The 21,133-nt window shown below is 47.9% G+C and overlaps 1 protein-coding gene and 1 long non-coding RNA gene across 15 annotated transcripts in view; both read left to right on the top strand.

Moving 5' to 3' along the window:
- Positions 1-21,133, top strand: part of LOC127006963 (headcase protein-like) — a 124,787-nt gene that overhangs the window by 16,542 nt on the left and 87,112 nt on the right. The window lies entirely within an intron of this gene.
- Positions 4,299-9,132, top strand: LOC127006968 (uncharacterized). Its single transcript, XR_007759994.1, has 2 exons — positions 4,299-5,263; positions 7,141-9,132. It is a non-coding gene; the product is annotated as an uncharacterized LOC127006968 (long non-coding RNA).

Genomic DNA, 21,133 nt, shown 5'->3' with positions numbered 1-21,133 from the left:
TCTCTCTCTCTCTCTCTCTCTCTCTCTCTCCCTCCCCGCTATCGCCTTATCAGACCCTGTGCTCTATCTGCGCCGTTCTCATAATCTCGTTTTGGTGGAGAGGGGAAGAGGAGCGAAGCAGAGAGAGAGAGAGAGAGAGAGAGAGAGAGAGAGAGAGAGAGAGGAATGGGCCTTTCTAGTCTTGGGAGAACATCAACATAAATACACTGCTGGCCTACATACATGGACATCAGTGTTCGTGGCATGCTAACAGCCAGGAAAAGGTTGAGATGGCGTGCCGGGAACAGCCAGACAGCCACCCACTCAGTGCATCCATCACCCACCACCACCATGCACTCTCTCTCTCTCTCTCTCTCTCTCTCTCTCTCTCTCTCTCAAGCAACGAGAGCAAAAAATAACATCCAGACAAAACACAAACACGCCCACAGTCTCAGCTTCTTACAAACACACGAGAAAATAAACGAGAAAGAAAAAATGACACGTAGACGAAAGAAACATCCACACAAACACACACATAGCGAGCTCCAGCAGATCCCTCCCTCCCTCCTCCTCTCCCTCTCCCTCCTCCCCAAGGCTGCCAACACTACCGCACGTCTCCTTTGCCCTTGAAGTTGGAGGCGGCCCACCACCACCACCACCTGCCGCCTCCGCCACCACCCTGATAACATTGTCGTCATTCCTCGAGACATTTAAAACATCCGCTGTTGTTGTTGTTGTGGTTCTCATTTGGAGGTCAGCAGGAGAATGTATACAATGAAGTATCAGCACTGCTACCAACCTGTCAACGCACTCTCTTCCTCTCTCTCTGTCTTGTATAAACACACACACACACACACACACACACACATTTCACATTTTAATTACGTCCTCGCTTATTTTCTGCATCCATGTTTTTTCTCTCCTCGTTCTAACAATAATGCATTCTGTTTGTCATCTGGTGTCTCTGAGGGATGGAGAAAGAGACGGAGAGGAAGAGGAGAGGGAGAGAGATGGCTGAATAACTTGTGCAAACGTTGTGAATCGGTGAATCTGCCAAACTAAATTAATTCCACAAACATTATGGAGGTCTCCGGGGACGAAATGTTAAATAATTTGCCATTGATTTTCTAGCCGGGGCCTACCGAGAGAGAGAGAGAGAGAGAGAGAGAGAGAGAGAGAGAGAGAGAGAGAGAGAGAGAGAATCCAGTCAATGTTATCCAGTCCATCAGTCACAGCCAACCAGTCAGCTAGTCAGTCAGTCAGTCAATCAACCTGGTAGTCAGAGTCAGTCAGTTTATCAGTTTGTCAGTCAGCTAGCCAACCAGATAGCCAGCCAGCCAGTTAGACAGTCAACAGTCAGTCATCCAGTTAGACAGTCAGCCAGTTAGTCACTCAGCCATTCAGTTAGGTAGTCATGCAGTTAGTCAGTCAGTCATCCAGTCAGTCAAACAGTCATTCAGCCATTCGGAGTTTGGTAGTCACCCAGTCAGTCACTCAGCAACAGTTACGGTCATCCAGTCAGTCAGTCATCTCGTCAGCCAGTGCCTTCAGTTCAGGGTCACGGAGTTCTTTGGCGTGGCTGAGGCGCAGGAGGGGGTCACGGAGGCTTTTCCTGACCTTTGGGGGCTTTAAATGAGGAACACATGGCAGGCTTATCCCGTTACCTGAGAATTAGGGCCTTGGAGGTGGTGGTGGTGGTGGGTCATTGAGGACGTGGATAGGTAACTGAGAGCGCCATGACAGTGTTGCCTCTGCCAGTTCCCCATTATCGTGACTTTCTCGCTCTCTCCGTCCGTCAGTCAAGCAGCAGTAGATTAGATCAGCACTGTTGTTTCTCTTTATATTTCGTATTTTGGTCTAACTTGCTGAGGAGGGTTGGGCGGGGTGGGGAGGGCAGGCAGGCAGGGCGTTGTTGGTGGTGGGTTTGTTCCATAATGTTTCGTTGATCCTCCACCTCGTCAGGTTTTCATACACTGTCAATACCTCTCTCTCTCTCTCTCTCTCTCTCTCTCTCTCTCTCTCTGCTTCAGTAATCACAGCCAGACATAAGTGGTAGGGAGTGGGTTGGCTTCACAGTCCGACATGTCTTCCCTTCACTTTTCCTTTTTTTCTTTCTTTTTGCCTCTCTCCCAGTCCCTCGGCCTCCTCCTTTGGCTTGAGGGAAAGGAAGGGGAGGAGGAGGTGGAAGGGGAGGGGGGTTGATACCGCCACCTCCTTTCCCTTCTCTTCCTCCCTCCTTTCATTTCGTTTCCTTTCCTTTCCCCTTCCTGTCAGTTCCAGTGTTTCCTCCTGCTCTTCCTTCCTTCCTCCATAGCACACTCCCCTTTCCCCTCCATTCTTAGCTCTCTCGTCTCCCTTCAGCGGCGCCTCCTCGCCAGAGCATAACACAAGCCTTTCCCTGCTCTCTCTCTCTCTCTCTCTCTCTCTCTCTCTCTCTCTCTCTCTCGTAATCCTATCACACCCCTTCTCCGCTTTCCTTCCATCCAGTTTTCTGTTTAACTTTTTGCTTTTCTTATTCATTTCGACTTCCAATCTTGTCGTCCTCCACCAGAGAGAGAGAGAGAGAGAGAGAGAGAGAGAGAGAGAGAGAGAGAGAGAGAGAGGAAAACCTGTTAGAAGAAAGGCATTTACAAACATTTGAAAGCATTTTTTCTAGCATAAAAAAATCTCAAGGAAAAAACAAACTGCATAAAAGATATGAAAGGGAAAAAAAGTTCGTCCATATGTTCATTATCAAGATCCACAATATCCATTAGGCTAATAACATAACTAAAAAAAGGGAATATTGACTTCCACCCATCATACCATACAAAAAGAGATGAAAAGAGACGTATTATAGATTTCTAAAGAAAAAAAAAAAAGGAAAGATTCGTGGGGTTCACCCTGAAACAAAAACCGTATAAGGAAAAAGCCTAAAAACAACGGTCTGTCATTATGCTGTTGTTCCTTCAGAGGTGACTTAAAATAGATAAAAAAAAGAAAAACAAGCCACACAAGACTGATTGAGCCGCGCCACACACACACACGCACGCACAGACCAACGGGAAAAGAGGCGGACATCAATAAATCCATATCCAACGAGAGAGAGAGAGAGAGAGAGAGAGAGAGAGAGAGAGAGAGAGAGAGAGAGAGGAAAAGTAAATTTATGTGGAATTACCGCTGGCAAGAAGTATATTAATGAGGGCAAAATTTGGAATACGGTTCAAGAGAAAGGCGGAGGCGATGTAGAGATATAATACTAGCGTGAGAACAATGAGAGAGAGAGAGAGAGAGAGAGAGAGAGAGAGAGAGAGAGATTCTGGTATGTTCTGATTCAACACCCTGGGTCACATTCTCTCTCTCTCTCTCTCTCTCTCTCACACACACACCAAGAAGTGATGGGTGGTGATTGGGGTTATTGAAGGGGGTTGGGGAGCCGTATGTAAGGGGGGCGGTGATGGGAAGGACTCGTGTCTTTGTAAGGGAAATGTGAACTCCTAATTAGGTCTATTTCGGTGCTGTCAATGAACTGATGAACCGCGGGAAGCATTGGGTGGGAGCCAGGAAGGGAGGGAAGAGAGGAGAAAAGAAAAGGAGAGAGGGTAAAGGGGAAGGCTTGTGGTAGGTCAGGTTCGAGAGTGAGGGAGTACTGGGGGATAGGGAAGGGGTATGTGTGTTGGGGGGGGGGGAAGGGAGTGGGTATTCCGAGGCAAAATTTGATATACAGAAAATTCACGGCCAGCAAAATGAAGCAGAATGGAAAGGTCGATACTGAAAGCGACAAAAAGGCAAAATTCATCAACGTTTGATAAAAATGTGGTGAGAATACAAAATTGAAGACGAAAACGTATATAATGGGAAAAAGGAAGTTATGTAGCCCGGCAAAGCTGATACTAAAAATGGATGTTAGGAATAGCTGTGGCAGGAATAATGAAACAAGTTAAATACTCATAAAGGAGGACTTAAAATTCAGGGAAAGGAGGTCATAAGCAAACTCCTAGCTAAACAGGCAAGTAAGCAACGTAGCAAGCAAGCAAGTACGAGGGCTGGCTGGCTGGGAGGGTAGCTGGCGACGAGCTGGGGCAATCAATAGAGCGGGGAGTGCTTGCGTCAGGGAATGGGAGAGGTAGTGCGGCCGGCAGGGAAGGAAGGAAGGCAGGGCGGTGGTGGTGGGGAGGAAGGCAGCAGCTCCCGGCCTTCGTGTGAGCCTCCCCGGCCTCGGCAAACAGTGCGCTGCTGCCTCCCTAAGACGCCAAGAATAGGTAATGTGGAGACTGACGAGAGCTGCTTCAAGTGGAAGGGAGGAAAGCACGGTGCAGTTTTAATGGGCTAAGGTAGGTGTTTATTTTTGCCGCAGGTTAGATTTAGTAAACAACAGGCCTATGAGCGGCGCAGAGACCGTCACCCAAGCAATAATGCCAAAGTCCGCAAGTCCACCCCTGAAGGATTATCCCCGCCAGCTCTCATGGAACCGACCATAGTGACCGAAGGAATGTTATGTGAAGGAAATCCGAGTGAAAATCACGGTGCGTGGTGCTGGGTGACGGGGAAAGGGCTGGGGCCATATGGTTCAGCAGCCATGAGCATTATCTCCCTGTGCCATTGCTGCTCACGGCACCTTTGGCACCTCATAACACCATGGCCTTGACCACCATAGGCACGCTGCCCTCTAGAAGTAGGCTTTAATACAGTAACATTTTCCCAAGTGAAAAAACTGAGGAATGAATAGTCTGCCAACATGCAACTCCACCCCACCTTCTTAAAAATAGGGAAAAAATTTGCAGCGGGTAAATACTTTTACTTTTTTACATCAACCAATCAGCAGGCTCCGTGTAATAAACAAAAGGGATCCAGCCTCGCGAGAGCCAATGGGGGACTACTTTTCTTTCCACCATCCGAAAGTGTGGAGCGGACCTACGTGTTGCCATTTACTCCCTTTCCCCACTGTTACGATTTAAAACAGGAATATATTTGTACGATCATTTCCCTCATCTTGCCAATGTATATAAACCAATCAATAATGGCGAGATGGCTGCCGTGGAATCACCCCAAGCAGAGTAAAGTCGGGGCTGCACGCATCCGGACGCGTGCACACTTGCTAAACTGGGTCGTGGGTGTGACGTTGCGGGGAACAGCTGATCCGCCTCACACGCCAGCCGCCACCCACAGGAGAACCTCGCTCGCCCTCTGCTCTCTTCATCGCCCTGGCCAACATTCCCCCTCGTCAGCCATGGGACAGGAGGAGGTGCTCGGCGGTGTTCCTGGAGGAGGTTGGGAGGTGACATCAGCCGCTGGGGGACCGGAGGTAAGCGAGCGTGGCCCGAGAGAGGGCTCTTTGTTCGCTGCCGCGCAGGGTGTCGACGGGAGGCGGCGCAGGCTGGTTGGGGTGGGGCAGCCCTGTCAGTCTTTGTCACTTCTCTCTTCCCAATTTCATCTCTAGGTATGTCTGTTTGTGTTTTGTTGTCGGTGAATAGTCGTAGCTTGCAGTGGAAGGCATCCCGGGGCCTGACTTTCGGTGGTGACTGCGTGAGAGGAGGCCAAGCTGGCGGCCACGTCACCAAGGCGTAGGAGCTCCAGCTGGCAGGGAGGCACAGGGCTCCCGTGTCCCTTTCATTCACCATGTCCACTCTCATGCCGCAGGACAGTGTTGTGTGTCAGTGCTGTATGTATTAGAATAACTTCAGAAGCGACTTCTGAGGTCTCCGAGTGAGCTTCTAGAAGCTACGGTACTGCGCAGTGCAGCCACCTTCCCCCCCCCACCCCCCTCCCTCCTCGCCCGCATGACGAGACTTCCACTTTCTCCGGGCGCTCAGCAGCTTCCCTCTAGCTTTTCATGCATTGCATTTATTGATTTGAATTTAAACCGGAAAACTTGTGGTGTCGTGTATGCATGGTGCAGTATATGTAGTGTACTTGTGGTGCCAGCTTCTGGTCCCATGACCGACCGTCCATATGTCGGTGCGTCCAGCTGTCAGCTGATGAGACCCCCGTTACTGCACCACAAAGGTGTTACTCGTGCTCTAAGTGTCAAAGAAAAACAAAATAATAAAACTAAAATAAAGCAAACCCGAAGGGATACATGGATATCAGCACAGGGCTCAGTTGTCCATTATGAAAGTTATTTTTCAGCAGTCAACTTTCTTCCACTCCCCTTTTCCCTCAATCCTCCGCTCCTCGGTTTCCCTTCCCAAACTTACTTTTCCCTCATAGTCGTCCCCTCACCCCTACCTTTCCTCCCCATAGTTATTTATTGGTCGATCACAGTTTCTTTCCTCGTTTATCTCCTAGTCTCCCCGTCAGATCACCGTTCCCTTGCCCATTCTCCCATTCCTTCCATCTCGAGCCTTCATAGGCAGACCCCTCTCCCCCCCTCGCTGGAAGTCGCATCACCCATGCGATCGTTTGGTTATGGACACATCTGGATTGAAAGTGAGACATAAGTGAACTTAGATGATTTCATTAGTCTTTAGGAGGTTGGCTTCAAGAAAGCTGATTATCGAAGCTCATGTTAATCAAACTTGTATACTGAAAGGCTTAAGTTATACCTACTTTTACTGATTCCTGGTGAGGTGGTGACGTCCAAGAATGACGTCACTGCTCAGGTCGATATATTTAGGTGGCTCAGCCATGGCCTGAGGCGTTGTGCCGCGCGTGAACGTGACCGGGAGGAAGCATACACCTTTACGTGGGTCATGGGACCTGCAGCTTTACGTGGGTCATGAGGGGACCTACACCTTTACTGTCAGGGTGAACCACGGCCACCTACGCGGCAGTAACACCTTGTAGCGTGGCGGGCGTTGCATAACGTATCATCACTAATTTGTCTTCTGTAATTTACAGGTTTGGGAGATTTAGGAAAAAATCAGGTTTGTTCAACATCGAGGTGTAGCAATGAGTATTTCCTCTGCGGCAGGCCTCTGAGGGAGGGTGCGAGGTAGACGGGTCACCTTACCCTAACGGGAGTCTGACGAGGCCCAGGGGGCAGCGAGCCGGCAGACGGGTGGGCGAGGGAGAGCGCTAATGCCAAGCAACAACCTATCTTATAAAATACAATATTTTAATGTTATTTTTCAGATTCCTTGAAGTCGAGTAACCCGGTGTGAAAACGTTCAAGAACTCTTAACTGAAATGTTGACTCATGTTGACTTTGCACTGATGACTTTCCTTCCTCCTGCCTTCTAGTGTCTCCGCCAGGTAGAGCAGTGGGGGTAGCCTCAGAGCGTGTAGCTTAATCCGGGCTCGCGCGAGATGTCTTGGGCTCGGCAGCAGGAACCGTGTGATATTCAGAGCTCAATTTGAGACTCCTAAGTGTATCACTTCCACGGCCTCATCAGTAGGTAGTCGGAGAGTAGGTATAGTGTGTGACTGAGAGGCGCCAGCGGTGCGGGCTTCCTACCGTGACGGAGGAGGCGCCACCCTGTCATTGAGTGGCTTGAATGTTAGTAGTGTGACGCTGCTGGAGAGGATGGCTCCGGGAAATGTGATCAGGAGATGCGAGGGAAAAGCTCTCGCTGATGTATTGATCCAGTCAGTCACCGCTCAGCAGAGCAGTTCGGCCAGCGTGTCTTATCACTGATGCTGCTGCTTTACACAAGCAAAAGGGCTATCCATTTTTTTTTTCAAAAGCTCATGGAATCCTGTCGAGGAAGAAGTTACAGAATCAAAAAAGACTTGTCTGTGTGCGCTTGGCTGATTAGAAAGGCTGTGTGTGGCGCCACCAAGGCCACCCACCACACCTGACGGAGCGCTGACGGCCGTGTGTGTGTGTGTGTGTGTGTGTGTGTGTGTGTGTGTGTGTGTGTGTGTGTGTGTGTGTGTGTTGACGTCTTATGTATGATCGACTGATGTAAGCGACTGATAGGACTCCCGACGAGGGTGTCTCTCAGCTCCGCCTTATTTTTTTTTAATAAATAAATGAGAAATTGGAAGTGTTTCAGTGGAATTACACCACGTCCGAGGGTGCCCCGAATATCTAACGAGGGGCACTTGGTACAGGACATTGTAGAAGAATGTGACTACCATATGCAATTCATGCTCCTCCATTATACAATCCAAAACTTAATTTAAGATATATAAAGTTAAATCTTAAACCTTATAACAAATTTTGGCGACGCCCTCCTGGCCAAGTCTTCCTGCATGGTTATAATAATGTGGAGGCAGTTCAGTCGTAGTCTTGTTCTTCACTTTGCTCTTCTGCATCAAATGTGGTAAATCATTCCAAATGTTAACCTAAATTATGAGGTGTATGTCGAGTAGAAAAAAGCAGTGTAAGTATTCCTAAACCTAATGGGTTTACAGAAAGTAAACTTGAAGCGTGCACCACAGTGCCACTGGTGCCAAAACGTATTTGCTGAAGCGAACCTGGAAAAAAGAGAGGTAAGGTGTGGTGGGAAGTAGTGTGTTTGTGCAGAGGGGAATGTGACAAAACGCGGGTTGTGTGGACTTTGCAACGTTTCACAGTTTAGTTTTAAGTGCAATGGTTGGCATTTTTAGAGCGTCTGAAAGCTTGTGTGCGTGCGTCCAGGTGTTACTAAGAGTTGCGGGTGCTGGTGGCGACGGGTCTCCTGATAAGCGTCGTCTAGCGAGATTGATAGGGGCGTGTGGAATACTTCACCGCTAAGGACTTCACCAGAGAGACTCAGGTGGGTTTATGGATTTGAGCCTCGGGAAAGTTGGGCGATGTGAAATGTCCGCCATCACACTGAATTTAAAAAAAAAAAAAAAAAAAAAAGCTGACAGTCTCTAGTTTGAGTGAGCAAGTCGCGGGGCTGACGGCTCCCACTGATGTGTCAAGATCGTTTCTATTGTAGTAAAGGAAGATGTAGGTTTCCTTTAGCTACGATACTCAGCCGTAGGGAGCTGCATAGGGCGGCGGTGCACATAATACTCAAGATAAGCAAAGGCTAGAGGGCAGCAGTCAAACAGGCCGATGGATCAGGTCGAAAGCAGGGCAGGTAAAAACAAGCACAGGTTTGTGGGCGACATTAGCAGCGCTGTGGCGGCGTTGGCGGCAGCAACAACATAACCTTGAAAACCTGCCGTGGCCAGCAGGGCTGCCACCGTCTACGGCCGCCTCTCTCTGACACAATTTCTCCCCACTCCTTGACTTGCTGGCCTCTCCGGCACAGGGTGATTCAATATTCAGCTACTGAAAATAGTAAAAATATAATAAGTGTTTGAAGTATTACTAATTAAACCTTTGGTAACAATTTCCCTAAGCCTCACCCATGCTGGCGGCGTACAAAGACGCTCATGCAGCATGTTTACTGCATGGAACCAGGCACTTGTTGCGACCTTAGCAGGGGTGGGGGGTATCGAAGGCTTGCTGGTCTTAGCTTTCCCGATCTTGGACACGCCGGACTAACGTTGGCTCCCTCTCAGACGTGTGGCTTGTTTACCAAACTAACATTCAGCATCATACTCAAAGAAAAATAGATATTGGGCTCGGATTTATTTACTTCCTGCTCTGCTGCAAGGCTGCAAACTGCGTGGGCTTCAGACGCAACGCAGCAGTGTTGCCAATCCATAATAAAGGCGAGTTCGCAGACTAAACTGAGCGCCTTGTATATTTACTATTTTATCTTTCTAACTAATTGCTTTTCTATTAATACTGTAACGATCACTTCCAGGATTTGTTTTGACAAGGTTGGCACAGTTTATTTTTTTCTGTACTATTTTTTTCCATCCGTGGCAGCGCTGCGCTCAAGGTGACTTTGAGGCGGCTTACCAGATGTCGCCGCCGCCCCACGGTTTCTAACTCCGGCGGTGATGTGTGCCTTTGCGTGAAGCACGGGGCGTCAGGGTGGAGTGACAGTCCTCATGGGAGAGTAATGCCCGCCTCTGGAAAACATTTGAGGCTAAGTTAAGATGAAAGTTTACAGGACGCAAGTGTTAATGGAGTGACTGGCAACCGTGATCTTGTGTTTACTTGGATTCCTGCCAGAACCACACACCCCACGGCGGGTTGCCAACGTGTGTGTTAGCGCCTCGATACTCCACATCCTTGTCTTTGCTTATTGGCGCAAATGAGAAGGAAAATAGTTATGGTGATGAATACAATGATGCTGATTATGAACATTGTAATAATTAAAACTAGAAACAAATGCAAGCTTCTGCATACTATGGCGCATGCACTGTTGTAGCTGAGGGCTATTTTTAGCTGAGAGAGAGAGAGAGAGAGAGAGAGAGAGAGAGAGAGAGAGAGAGAGAGAGAGAGAAAGCTACGGTTGGGCAGGCGTGGCAGACTATTTATATCAGGATTGTTTTAAAGAGCCCAGCTGGAACACCATTTTTTTTATTTTTAGACTAGGAAAATAGTTTTGTTCGCTCGTTCCATTTTTTTTTTTTTTACCGTCGACTCCACATTATTATTATTATTATTATTATTATTATTATTATTATTATTATTATTATTATTATTATTATTATTTCAAGTGCTTCGTATCCGGATTCTATTTTAAGCTATTCTATTCTGTCTTATTCCTTCTACTTCTTTCTACTTCTCTTTTCCTTTCTGCTTCCCCTACTGTTGTTTTTACCTTCTTAGCATTCATGTAACACTTCTCTCTACTTCTTCCTATTTATTCTCTTTCTTCTCCTTCCTTTCTCCACCTTTCCTCTCCACACTCATGAATCCTTTGCTTTTTACCTTTCTCTTCCCTGCTCCAGTTCCTTCCTCTCTTTCCTGCCACCCACTCCTTTTCAACTCGTAAACTTTTACCATTTTTTCCTTCCTCCTCCTCCCATTTTTTTTTTTCAAGCACCTTTCTTCGAATTTGTATATTTCTCTATTTTTGCTTCGTCTTCTGCTTCTTTTCCTTCTCTTAAATCTTCTCTCCCTCTTTTCCATGCCCCTTCCTTCTTCGAATTTGTATACTTCTCCATTTTTCCTTTTTACCCAACTTCTTTTTCTTCTCTTCAACCTTCCTTCGAATATGTAACAAACTTTTCTTTCCTCCTTGCGCTTATTTTCCTTCTGTTTCATCTCCTCATCTTTTCCACCTCTGAATATGTAGCACCTCCATTTTTTCCTCCTGCTTCGCTTCTTTTTCCTTCCCTTCCACCTTCCCTTCTGGCCCAGGCTCTCGTCGCATTCCTGCCGCCTCGTCCCCCTAACGTAAGGCGGCGTCACGACACACACCTGAGACTCAACGTTCACACTTGGTTAGCGCTGCACGAAGGACGACGAAAACTGAGCCTTTGAGAAAATAAAGGGAATGAACTCCACCTCCACCCACCTCTCTCTCTCTCTCTCTCTCTCTCTCTCTCTCTCTCTCTCTCTCTCTCTCTCTTATGGGAAGCAAGATGGAAGATAGATAGTAATGTACACGCCGTATCTGCAGAACAGCAATATGTGTGTGTGTGTGTGTGCGTGTGTGTGCCTGTGTGTGTGTGTGTGTGTGTGTGTGTGTGTGTGTGTGTGTGTGTGTGTGTGTAAGTGTGTGCATAACCAAAGTATATTTAAAATAAAACTAATACTTACCAAACTATTTACACCATGTACACCTTATTTACCACTACTACTAATACTACCACCACTACTACCACCACCACTACTACACCACACTACTACTACTAACTACTACTACTAACTACTACTAATACTAAACTAAAAATAAAAAAGAACTAATAAAAAACACAAAAAAACACACAACAGGACACACTTGGTAAGAGGTGGGTAGGGACGATGGGGAGGGGGCACCGGCAGGGGTCAGGGGGCACATGCCTAGCGCCCCTGGTGGTGGGGAATGGCATCACAGAAGTATGGAGATAAGTCTGATGCGTTCTCTCATTGGTAACTTATAACGGGTATTAGGATGATTAAGAATTCAATAACTTCACTTATTATCTTGGACTTTCTTTTCTCCCTCCATTACTTTCTCTTCCTAATCCTTATGTTGCCCTCCATACTTTCCTTAGTGGACTCATCTTGCACTTTCTTCTCTGCCCTCTCTTGTTTTCTTTCTCCTATCTTATTTTCCTCTCTTCTTACTTTCATCCTCGTGTTTTCAAATGTTTTAACTCCTCCCATGTTTTCTCTTATCTTTCCCTCTGTACTTTCTTTAGTGGACTCATCTTGCACTTTCTTCTCTGTCCTCCCCTGACTTCTTTCTCCTACCTTCTTTTCCTCCCTCTTCTTACTTTCTTCCTCTTCTCGTGTTTTCAAATGTTTTAACTCTCCTCCAATGCTTTCTCTTCCTATCTTCTTTCCCTCTACCTTCTCTCTTCTTACTTTCTTCCCTTACCCCCTTTTCCAGTGTTCATACCCTTCCCATGCTTTATCTACCTTCTTTAACAACATTCTTTCCTCTCCCTCTCTACTTTCCTCCTCTTCCTTGTGCTATCAGGTGTTTAAACTCTCCTCCATTGCTATTGCTTTCTCTATCCCTCTACCTTCTTCTCTTCTCCCTCCTTACTTTCTCTCCGTGTTTTCAGGTGTTCATACTTGCAACAATCTATTAGTATTACTGCTGCAACTACTACTACCACCACTACCACTATTACTACTACTACTATTACTACTTAGAATTTGTATATTTCTCCATTTTTCCTTCCTACCCATCTTCTTTTCCTTCTCTTCAACCTTCCTTCGAATATGTAACAAACTTTTCCTTCCTTTTTCTCATCCTTTCCTTCTCTACGTGCTCTCTTTCTCTCCTCCGCTTCCCATACGTCTACCTTCTTTCTCGCCCTCCTCTTCCCCTACCTTTTGTGCAGTGTTTCCCTCCCTCTTCATGCGCTCTCGACTCTGACCACCTATTCCTTTCTCCCGGTTGTTTTTCTCCTCCCTGACCATAGCCTCTTCACGTCCCTCCTATACGTCCTCTTCTCTCCCCTTGACCGTCCTCGTTGCCTCTCCTTCTCCCCAATAACCCTCTAGGCCTCCCTCCTTCCCCTTCTCCCTCTTTTTTCTCTCCTCCCTCCGGCTCTCCCTCCCTCGGCCCGTTGCGTTATCTTAAGTGTGATGTCATTATTCAGAGATAAGGCAGCCTTCGGAAACAGTTGCCGAGGGACGGAGGCCATAAGAGAGAGAGAGAGAGAGAGAGAGAGAGAGAGAGAGAGAGAGAGAGAGAGAGAGAGAGAGTACGGTTCATAATTTTAACTGGCAACAACGAAAAGGTGGTATTAGAAGCTATTAATAAACGAGGAAGTCCACGAATGGGTAACTGATGGAAATGGATGAAGAGAAGGAAACAAGCGAACTGATAATGAGCGAAAAGCGGTGGAAGGAAAAGAGCAATCCTGGTGCAATAAAAACGCCAGGAAAGGGAGAGAAATAGAGAGAGGGGGAGAGAGAGGCGGTACATTTAGCCATAATTGAGAAGGTCGTGGGTGTATGTGGAGGGGGGTTGAGAGGGGGGAGGAGGGAGAAAAGGTTATGCATGTAGAGAGTAAAGAAAGATGGAGATGAAAAGGGAGAGAGGGATGCTGAGAGAAAGGGATAAAAGGAAAAGGGAGGAAAGGAGGAGGAAGAAGAAAGGAAAATAATGTATAGAAGAAGGGAGAGAGAGGTGGAAGGAAAGGAAGATGGGAGATGACAAGGAAATGATAAGGAAGGAGGGACAAGGAAAGGAAAGAGATATCAAGTGGGAAAGGAGAGAGAGAGAGAGAGAGAGAGAGAGAGAGAGAGAGAGAGAGAGAGAGAGAGAGAGAGAGAGAGAGGTAAAGTTAGGCCGGTAGTTGTGACGAGACCAAGTGGGTGCGTTGAGTGACAGTGACTGACAGCGGCAACAGCACTGGAAACCGTAAACAAACGATGGAGGACCTGGTTGTGTGGTGGTGGTGGGTGCAATTATGGTAGTGGTGACGGGAGTTGTTGGTTGTGGTTATGGTGGTGGAAGAAGGGAAAGGGGTGAGGGAACGGATGGTTGGGTTGGTTTGGGTGACTGGTCCTCCTCCTCCTCTTCGTTATACTATAGAAAGGGTGGGAATAGCAATTTGAATGTCATTGATTGGTTTGACTATCCCAGACACGTACGGCTGACCACCACACACACACACACACACACACACACACACACACACACACACACACACACACACACACACACACACACACACACACACACTAATGATAATCTCGTGGGGGCATGAACAGGCATAACTAGATGAAGGGGATGGAAGTAGTTAGTGGCGATTGCGAATATTATCAGATGTCCCAATTAGCGGCAGGTAATGACCATGGCCAGGTAGATAGATAGATAATAGAGGTAGAGAGAGGTCGATAAATGTTGGTGATGGGCAATTTCTCCATCAATCAATGAATATATTAAGTCGTAGTGGACATCTTCCTCTTCCTCCTCCTCTTCTTCCTCCTCCTCCTCTACCTCATTTTCCAACTGCATCCTTTCCCACCAATTAACCTTCTGTCCTGCCGCTTCCTCCCTTTCCTCCCTCCCTTCCTTGCCTCCCTCCTGCAGCGCTCTTCCCTCCCCACATCTGCCTGGACGCCCCGAGGGAATTACATCAACAGAGAAAGAAAGAAATGAAAAAAACAAGTTGGAATGTTGGGAGGGAGGAAGGAAGAGAAAAAAGAACGATGGGGAGGGTGGGATGAAAGGACGGAAGGAAGGACATATGGAGGAGAAAGAGATGTAGAGAAAAGAGGAAGAGAGTTGAGAGGAAAGGAAGATGGGGAATGGGAAGGGAAAGAGGATTAGAGAGAGAGAGAGAGAGAGAGAGAGAGAGAGAGAGAGAGAGAGAGAGAGAGAGAGACTAGGTATTTCGATCTGTCTTCCTATATGGGAGTAAAGATTATATGGAGAGAGGAGGAGGAGGAGGGGTGATGACGCAGTAAGACAGGAGGTAAAGAGAAGGATTGAGGGTGATGGGGGGCGGGGGGAGGGCGGAGGGGGGTCAAAGCTGAATTCTACGTAATTTCCAATCCACATCTGGAGAGCGTTTCGGAAATACGAGATTAATTTGATTACGTTTGGACAGCGAGGGGCAGAGAGAGAGAGAGAGAGAGAGAGAGAGAGAGAGAGAGAGAGAGAGAGAGAGAGAGAGAGAGAAACGAGTATAGGCAATGAGGAGGAGGAGGTTGGAAGGGAAGGAGAGGTGTGATTTAAAACAGAAAACCGAGAGAGAGAGAGAGAGAGAGAGAGAGAGAGAGAGAGAGAGAGAGAGAGAGAGAGAGAGAATAGACAATGAGGAGGAGGAGGTTGGAAGGGAAGGAGAGAATAAAGGAAAGAAAAAAAAAGTAGTAGGAGGAGGAGGAGGATAATGGTGAGTAGAAGCATGAGAGGAAGAAGAGGAAGAGGAGGAGGAGGAGGAGGAGGAGGAGGAGGAAACAAGCTGAAGATGAAAGAGGTGAAGGAAAAAGGCGAAAGAAAAAGCAAATAAGGTATGCAGTAAAACAGAAAACAAAGAGAGAGAGAGAGAGAGAGAGAGAGAGAGAGAGAGAGAGAGAGAGAGAGAGAGAGAGAGAGGACAACAACAACAACAACGCTGCTTTCCCTACCTTTCCTCCTCTCTCCCTTCTTCCCTCCTTTGCTTCCTCAGGGCTTCAGGAAACATCTGGTAAGCGAGGAAGGGAGGGAGAGGAGGGGAGGGAGGAGGAGAGGGAGGGAAGGACGCCAGGATTGCATAACACCCACGAAAAGGCTTGAGGGAGGGAAGGAAGGGATGGGGTGGGATAAAAAAGGAAGGAAGGAAGGAAGAAGGGAGGGAGGGAGAGAGGGAGAGAGAGAGGAACAGCAAGCAACGTGAGAAAAGGTGTGGGAAACTAAGGTAAGGAGGACGCAATAGAACTAATAATAATAATAATAATAATAATAATAATAATAATAATAATAACGAATGATGACACATAATCAGAACCACGTGTGTTGGAGAGAAGGTAGGGAGAAAGGTAGGGAGAGAAGGGAAGAAAGAAAGGAGGGAAGGAGAGAGGGAGGTAAAGAATCTTGGAGGGAGAACCGGTTTGGAGGAAAGCAAGAGAAGATAATATAACCGTGGGAGGCTGCGAGAGAGAGAGAGAGAGAGAGAGAGAGAGAGAGAGAGAGAGAGAGAGAGAGAGAGAGAGAGAGAGAGACGCTCAAAACCTGCATATCCGGTCCGGGCAAACACACACATGCATTGAAGCGAACACACACACACACACACACACACACACACACACACACACACACACACACACACACACACACACACACACACACACACACACACACGTCCTCTCAACTATATTGGCTCCGGAGAGAGAGAGAGAAAAAACAACAACAACATTAAGACAACCTCCTCTGATGAAGTACCTACCTCGATTACTAGCGACGGGAGGAAGAGGAGGAGGAGGAGGAGGAGGAGAAATAATGGAAGCTAACTTAGGAAGACTCGACCCTTCTATTTAATTTAGTCTACCAGGTACTGAAGGGGGAGAGAGAGAGAGAGAGAGAGAGAGAGAGAGAGAGAGAGAGAGAGAGAGAGAGAGAGAGAGAGAGAACTGCTAACTAGAGGACATCATAAACCAAATAAAAATATACAAAAAAAAAAATAAAAGGTAAAAGGGAGATGGAGTAAATTGGCGATGATGAAGTAGTGGTGGTGGAGGTGGTGGAGGTGGCGGTGAAGGGGGGGAGGAGGGGGGGAGGTTCACCCTGACCGAGCTGAGCTAAGAATAAACTCAGAAGCACCATGGCAACGGGGAGTGGGCGCAAGTGGTTGAGGAGGAGGAGGAAGAAGAAGAAGAAGAAGAAGAAGAAGAAGAAGAGTAGGAGGAGGAGGAGGAGGAGGAGGAGGGGGCTCTATGGGGAGAAGGACGAGGAGAAAAAGATTTGGGAGGAAGGAGAAGATAAAGACGAAGAAGAGGAGGAGGAGGAGGAGGCTGGGTGAGAAAGGAAGAGGGTAGAGGAAAGAGGAGAAGGACGAGGAAGAAAAGATTACGAAAGGAGGAGGAAGAGGAAGAAAAAGAGGAGGAGGAGGACACTGGGAGGGAAGGAAGAAGAGGAGGAGGAGGAGGAGGAGGAGGATCAAGAGAAGGAGAGGATAATGATGAGAATAGAAAGGAGGAGGAGGAGGAAGAAGAGAGAGAAGAGAATTTTAGTATGAGAGAAGTGAAAGGAATATATTGTAAGAGGAAAATAAAAACGAGAGAGAGAGAGAGAGAGAGAGAGAGAGAGATCAGGGTGCCGCTCATGACGTCAGAGAGCCAGGCACCACCTCCACCACCACCACCACCTCCACCACCGCCACCTGCACTTGCCCTCAATATCTTTCCTCCACTTGTTCCCTCTCTCTCTCTCTCTCTCTCTCTCTCTCTGCCAGTAATAGTCACAAATATCACGACTTTTCCTTTTTCTTTTTTTCTTTTCATTGTTATCGTCGCCCTGTCTGTCTGTCTGTCTGTCTGTTCTTGACATGTTTACGACGCATTCATATTTCCCTGTAAATTTGTTTCTCTCTTCTTTGTTAGTGAGAAAAAAAAATATTTGCTCTTCCGTTTTTTATCATCATTGTGTGTGTGTGTGTGTGTGTGTGTGTGTGGATATAAAATACGTCTTAATAAAGGATGGATTAGAGGTTAGATTAGCGTGGGGGTGAGAAGTGCCTAGTGGGAAGGGTGGCGCTAACCTTGGCACCCATGAGAGAGAGAGAGAGAGAGAGAGAGAGAGAGAGAGAGAGAGAGAGAGCGGGGGGTAGCGAGTGTCCTGACGAAGGTGTCTGCGCAGGGCGGGCGGGCGGGCGGTTGGAGGAGCAGGAGAGGAGGGAGAGAGGAAGGGTAAAGAAGAGGAGGAAAGGAGGAGGAGGAGGTGGAGTGCCAGGGTGAATGAACTCCCATCAAATTGAGGTCATGCGAGGGTTAGCTACACACATACACACGTGTACACACACACACACACACACACACACACACACACACACACACACACACACACACACACACACACACACACACGTCAGCCCTTCTTCCCTTACAGCCACCCTCCCTCTCATCCACCCCTTCCCTCCTGCCCCTTGCCAATGCCCCTGTGTCCTCTGTCCTACTCCCACGCCCCTGCATCACGCCCCGCCCATTTCTGTGCCTGCAACACCCAGCTGGCCGCGTCTTTGTCCTGGCTCCCCTGCCCATCCCTGCCACCAACCTCCATGCCTGTCTGTTTGCTTTCCTGCTCACCCTGCTCTCTCTCTCTCTCTCTCTCTCTCTCATATATTCTTTCGTTTTCCTCTTCCTTCTACTTTCTCGAATCTTCAACCCACTGTTTCTCTTCTTCTGCCTTTAGTTCCGTTTTTTCTGTCTCCGTTTCCTCATCCTTTCTCCCTGTTTCTTCCTCTTCCCTTCTTGCCTCTGTTCCTCTTCCCTTCCTGCCCTTAGCCCTTCCTCTGTCTCTCAATTTTCCTCTTTTTCCTCTTCCCTTCCATGCCGTCTCCCTTCCTGCCCCTTCATCATTCACCCCCATCATCTTCCTCTGTCTCTTTCTCTTCTTCTTTCCTCCCCCTTTCCTTTCCCTTCCTCACCCCCCTCCTCGTCTCCCCTCCCTCCTCTCCTTCCAGACACACACCCGCCAAAGGTTCGGTTCGCAATTGGGGTTAGTGCCGCGGGGAGGGAGGGAGGGAGTGCCAAGCCGTATCGAGGGTATGGTGCCACGGCGCGGGCCTGTAATTATGGTGACTTACTGTGTTTGGTGACGTGCTGCGGCTGCCGTCATTGTTATTGTTATTGTTATGTCTGTTGGGGTACCTCTGCGCCTTCTTCATCGCCTCCTCCTCCTCCTCCTTCACTTTCGTCGTAATCTTTTCTTTTGTTTCTCTTCTTTCTTCTTCCACTATATAATAAAAACTCATCTTCTTTATAATTATCTTTTTTTATTCTGTTCTTTTCTTCTTCCTCCTCCTTCGTAGTCTTCTTTTCCCCTCTTCTTCCTTCTTATTCGTCTTTTTCTTCCTCCTCCTCCTTTCCTTCTCCTTATTCGTCTTTTCTCTCTCTCTCTTTATTCCTCTTCCTCCTCCTTTGTCGTTTTTCCTTCTGTTTTGCCTCCTCCTTATTCGTTTCTTTCTCACGTTCTTTCTCTACCCTATCCTATTTCCTTCTCCAATTCGCCTTTTTTATTCTCCAGTTCTATTTTTCCCTTCTTCGCCTCTCTCCAGTTCCTCCTCCTCCTCCTCCACCTGTTAACAGCTTACTTTCCTCCCTTTACTCCTCCTCCTCCTCCTTCTCCCTCTTCTGTTCTGCGTCTCTTTCTCTTATTGAACCATCTCCTGCTTAACTGCCTATTATCCTCCCCTTCCCCCCTCCCTGCCACCCCTGCCATTGGTTCTGGAAAGCCCGTGTTCTATAGGTCTCTTGGATAGGGTCTGGTCGCTCCCTCCCCCCATCATCACCACCACCATCATCATCGTCACTATCTTCTTCATGTGGTTAGTTACCTTGAGTATTCCCTTCCCTTCTCCTCCTCTCAGTCAACACTATTCTCGTCTCCCCTTTCTATTATTCACACACACACACACACACACACACACACACGGAGGCTATTCTTTTTCTTTCTCTTCGTCGCATTGTCACACCAGAATGGATTGTGTGATTCGGTGTTTGGAGAGTGCGGTTGTCGTGGTGGTGAAGGACGAGGAATGAGTGGTGGTGGTGGTGGGTGGTGGGGGTGGTGGTGCGGTATTTCAGGGAACATGTGTGGGTGACATTGCTGCAAACTGGCTGGGATGCAATAACTATGTGTGTGTGTGTGTGTGTGTGTGTGTGTGTGTGTGTGTGTGTGTGTGTGTGTGTGTGTGTGTGTGTTCCTTGCTTGGGTAGGGTTACAACATGGGGCAGAGAGAGAGAGAGAGAGAGAGAGAGAGAGGGGGGGGAAGGATGAGGAAAGGAATAAGTGGGGGGGAAGCGAAGGCAAAAAGAGAGAGAGAGAGAGAGAGAGAGAGAGAGAGAGAGAGAGAGAGAGAGAGAGAAGGGGATGGAATGACGAAAAGGGTGAAGCATAATGGGAAGGGAAGTGTGTGTGTGTGTGTGTGTGTGTGTGTGTGTGTGTGTGTTCTCAGTTAGCGATAGGCAAATAATAGGGGGTCTCTCTCTCTCTCTCTCTCTCTCTCTCTCTCTCTCTCTCTCTCTCTCTCGCTCGCTCTCTCTCTCTCCCACACACGCCATGCATTCTTCCAGGAAACACTTTTTTGGGGTCGAGAAATAAAATATACAGACAAGTGTCGAGTGCCGGGGTGCCGCTCACGCGCCCTGCGATGCCAGGTGTACCGGGGAACACTTGTACAGGTGTCACTATGGAGGGTGGGGGGTGGAATGGAGGGGGGAGCGACGTGGCAGTGAGGGAAGAGCCGGGTGGAGATTGTGAGGGAGGGATGGAAGGAGGAAGTGTACCGTCGCTTCATGTAATTCTCGTCCTTGTGGTCTCGTGGCTTTAGGGTCGTGTTTGTAAGTTTGTACGTTTCGCAGGTGAGGGGTAACACATACCTGTGACGTTTGGTACATCTGTGTGAAGTGTGAGTCACTGACGCACACACACACACACACACACACACACACACACACACACACACACACACACACACACACATACGGCCAGAAATACATCGCCGTCCGTAGTTTCGCTTGGAGAGGTAAATTCCAACTCTGAAGTGTTACTCGACCCTCTGAAGTGGCCCTCAATGCCATCGACCACCACAACAAGACGTCACCATAGGAACTCGAGATCGCCTCACCTCTCTTTTCACTTCCTCGTTCTTCTCTTCTTAGGCCTATTTCTATGTGGCTAAGCGTTTTCCCTTTCATGATCTTCCTGCCCCTACGATGTTCATTGCGGCCTCACTTCTGCCATAGGAACTCCAGATCGCCTCAGCTCCCTTTTCACTTCCTCGTTCTTCTCTTCTTCGGCCTATTTCTATGTCTATGCCCTTCCTCTTTCATGATCTTCCTTCCCTTTCGATGTTCAATAAATACTCACTTCTCTTCCACGTCCTCATTTTCTCCTCCTCCGTCTATTTCTGTATCTTTCAAGTCTCCTTTTATGTTCTTTTCTTCTTGCTTAGTCTCCCCTTAAGATGTTCTCCTCGCCTCGTTTTCCTCCTCCTCATTCTGGGTCTTCAGTCTTCGTGCCACAAATCTCCGGTAATCTCTCAGCTCTCACAATACTCCCTTTTCTGAGGCGGCTGATATTACTGAGTTTGTGAAGTTTCCTGTGTGGGCGGCGCTGTGTTTGGTGGGGGACTGGCTGTACGTGGG

This window comes from Eriocheir sinensis, chromosome 34 (genome assembly GCF_024679095.1).
Source record: "Eriocheir sinensis breed Jianghai 21 chromosome 34, ASM2467909v1, whole genome shotgun sequence".
NCBI classification, from domain to species: Eukaryota; Metazoa; Arthropoda; class Malacostraca; order Decapoda; family Varunidae; genus Eriocheir; species Eriocheir sinensis.
The sequence above is the reverse complement of the archived record's forward strand: the minus strand, read 5'-3'. Positions and strand labels throughout refer to the sequence as shown.